Source organism: Motacilla alba, unplaced genomic scaffold, assembly GCF_015832195.1.
Source record: "Motacilla alba alba isolate MOTALB_02 unplaced genomic scaffold, Motacilla_alba_V1.0_pri HiC_scaffold_344, whole genome shotgun sequence".
NCBI classification, from domain to species: domain Eukaryota; kingdom Metazoa; phylum Chordata; class Aves; order Passeriformes; family Motacillidae; genus Motacilla; species Motacilla alba.
Genome location: NW_024037441.1, coordinates 585 through 4,271, shown reverse-complemented (window position 1 = coordinate 4,271; position 3,687 = coordinate 585). Strand labels below are relative to the sequence as shown.

Genomic DNA, 3,687 nt, shown 5'->3' with positions numbered 1-3,687 from the left:
ACTGACCCTAAACATTACTAAAAAGACCCCCGAAGCTCTACCTTTATGCTAACTCACAAGTAATGAACAATAATCTGTAGAAATAATTTTAAATTTAAAAAAAACTAATGAAAAGCATAAAAAAAATTCTAAGCTATTAAAATGTCAAAAAATATCACTGCTAAAATTTTAAAAAAATATATACTGCCTATAAACACCCACCATATAAATGCTCCTGTCCCCAAAAAGAAAACTAAACCCCCCCCCCCCCCCCCCACCGGCTGCACACAACATGAAGCAAGACAATTAATTCTAAAAACCACCTTAAGCCACTACGTAAAAAAACCTTTCAAAAATTAAAAACTGCAGGTAACAAAAGCCATCCAATCACTTAAACACCCAAAACTCCAGCAGCCGAGCTGCCCCTACCAAATCTCTGTGTTTATACCTACGATAAACAAAGCCAAAATCCCAGCAATACATCTCAGAAGTCTATTAAAGAAACCTGTTGAAATTAATTCTGCCTCAAATACAAACCAAGCCATCCACAGAGTTATCTTCACTCAAAAAACAAATGACACAGAGTTAACAACACCAAAAAAGAAGACAACACACCGTACACCACCAAAGAGTATCACGTTGAAGGAAAAAAAAATAAATTATTTGGCTTTTTTTCAAACTAACTTCTTTTATTAGCTAGAACTAAAGCTTTCAAAACTCCATACGTATCGCAAGCAACGTGCAGTTCTGGTTTCTCCCCGTACACTCTTTGTACAAAGGGCCTGGGCACAGCACAGGGCCGGGATTCAATGGAATGAATGCATCCCCCACGACCTTTCAAAGAGCTCCGGCACCGCGGCTCGCAGATCCGGACTGCCGTGCTCAGCTACCCTCACGGCCACGTTCAAGCACAATCCACCAGATTGCTCAGAGAATTCCCACTAAAACTCAGCTATAATCACTGAGCAGAAAGTCCTTTGGGGTGCTGCTCCATCTCTCAGCTGCTCCGGGCAGAGGGAAGACGGCTTCTCGTCACGCACGGCAGCAGCAGCGATGGATCCTGGAGGTGGGGGGGGGGAGGGCTGGGGTTTTTTTGTGGATGTAAAAAAAAAGGGTAATGAAATTAAACCAGGTCTGATATAAATGTCTTGAAGCGCCATTCGAGCTTCTTAAACCCAAGAAAACCGTTCCGATTCCTGAGTCCGGTCTTCCGCTGCCTCCTCGCTCTTTGCGCTCGCAGCCCGTTGCAGGAAGCTCTGCAGCCTTTCTTCCCCATCCTGTGTTAGAGAGGGGACAGCTATTAGGGGCACGCACACGCACAAACGGTCTTCAAAAAGATCAAATGCCTGCAGTAAAAATTACATAAGTAATATCCTCTCTCAAACTGTTCAAGAAAAGGGAAACTGGAGGTTTAATGTCCCTCTGAGGGATATGGGATAAAATCTTCCCCCTGAGTGTGCACACAGTAATAAAATACTGATTTTTTGGACCAAACGAGGTAGGTCTGTATGAGACCTACAGCTCAGGGGGCTTTCACGGCTCCCGGCGATGAGGACTGAGCACAGAAGAAAGTTAAAGATGAAGTGTTAGTCCCCTGAATTATTGCCCTGATGTAGGGGTTTTTTTTGGTTTGTTTTTTTTTGTTTGTTTTTTTTTGTTTTTGTTTTTGTTTTTTTTTGTTTTTGTTTTTTTTTGTTTTTTTTTTTTTTTTTTTTTTTTTGTTTTTTGGGGTTTTTTTGGGTTTTTTTTTTTTTTTCCCCCTGCTAAGAGACATACCAGCTTCTTCCCTTTGTTTCTGGGTTTCCAAGTCACCCTGTAATTCGTAACCTGCACCAAGCTGACACGGCTAAGTGAGGAATCCGGCTGCTGTGCTCCAAGCCACGTGTCCCTGGCGTGACGGGAAGTCAGGAGTACAGAAACAGCTGTGGGAAGAAAGGTGAGAGGAAGATCAGAACAGATATGCTCCTAGTTCCCCACAGCTCAAGTGGAGCTGGCTTTTAAATAGCACACATAAACTTAAATTAGCAACAAGCAAAAAAAATATTCCTAACACAATAAACCCCAAAAGGCCTCAAACTACCAAAATAAAAATACCACCTAGTAAGAAACGTGAAGGCAAAAAAGAAACGTAACCAGAAACACTATCTCCCAAAGGATCCGTGTGAGATACAAAGCTGTGTTTCGTGTCAGGTACATACAGGCAGCGTGTATACTTGTGATTGTGATATGTGTAGAAACTGATCATGGGACAATTAGAGGATGAATTCTTAAAAAATAACTGAGGTAGTAAAGCATGGAAGAAGGCCTTTGAACTTATCCTTTGTTTGCAATTAACTGTTATAGCATCTGAATTAAAGCTTTAAAGATGTTGCTGCTGGACAGGAACTTTCTGCACGTAGCTAAGCATTTAACAGCTTTGCAATAATAACCTTTTGAAGTATAATTTTAGAATATTACTTGTAGTAAGGAGCTTTGAAAATATAAGTTTAGAATATATGTAAAGGAAATATGCTTATCTCAACACCTTAGCAAAACAGTAAAAAGCAGCTTAAGAAAGGAAGATGGACATCAACCCAAGGATTGATGGCTTCAACCAAGGGAAGCTGGACATCACTGTTACAAGATTTATAGTCCTTGTAATTAAAAGGTGGACCCACATCTGGAGTCCGGACCGCACCAGCTGGGAGGCCTCTTTCTTCTTTCGGAAGTCGGACCCCACCATCTGGGGATACTCCTTTCTGGGGTACATCCTGAGAAAACTAACTCACAATAGTGTATAGAATTGTGACGTAAAAATCGGGAATAGAAACTGCTGAGAAAAGCTTATGTGTACCCCTATAAATACCTGTACGCCACAACCATCGGTGTGCAGTTGGAGGGAATAGTCTAAGTCTGCTTGGGACCTCTAATTAGTTAGGGCTATCTACATTATAAACAAAAATAAGAAAAATAATCGCCTCCCAGGCAGTGTAAGGGTTAGGTACGTGCCAGGCTCACCCTTCTCTGAGATATCTGGTCCTAGGGCACAGAAAGAAGTGCCCTGAAATGCACATTTAAACCCTTAAAATGCTGAAAAAGGCAGAGCTTCCTTCAAGTGAACCCCTTCAAATGAGAAAATGGGGCAGTTGCCTCCACTGAAACTGATACAATGGCAAATAAATGCCTTCTGCCCTTTAATTTAATCCCCTAAAATATTGGGAAAAGAGCAGGTTTTCTTACTGTAAATCTCTCCAGTGATGAAAAAAATAGGGATTTTTCCCTCAATCCAAACCCTTAAGAAGGAGAGATAGCTGGGCATCCCCCTCAGTTTAAGCCTTAGGAAAACAAAAAAGAGGGTGGTTACCCTTAAATCAAACCCATAAAAAACATCGTTAAGGTTTTCCCCTTCTATTTAAACTGGAAAATAATGGAAAATGGTGACTCCCTGTCAATTAGCCCCCCTAACAGCATAGAAAAGGCAGGATTCTTTCAACTGAGACCATTAAAATTGCAGGGGAAGCAGATTCCCTCACAATTTGAACACAAAAAATAGGGGAAAGGGAAGCTTTTTCCCTCCATTTAAACCCCTTTTCTCCTAATAACCCCTCTCTTTTCTGGGAGTGCTGTGGAGGGTCTGAAGGCTCTGGGGAGGGACTGACACAGTAAAAGGGGAAAGTTGAAAGCTCTCCCCTGGAACCCCACATGCTGCCCGGCCCGCTCAGGTGCCGC

The 3,687-nt window shown here is 41.9% G+C and overlaps 1 long non-coding RNA gene across 1 annotated transcript; it reads right to left on the bottom strand.

Moving 5' to 3' along the window:
• Positions 1-641: 641 nt before the first annotated feature.
• On the bottom strand, positions 642-1,999 carry LOC119696666. The gene is made up of 2 exons (XR_005255640.1): positions 1,756-1,999; positions 642-1,256 (listed from the first exon to the last, which is right to left on the bottom strand). It is a non-coding gene; the product is annotated as an uncharacterized LOC119696666 (long non-coding RNA).
• Positions 2,000-3,687: the final 1,688 nt, after the last annotated feature.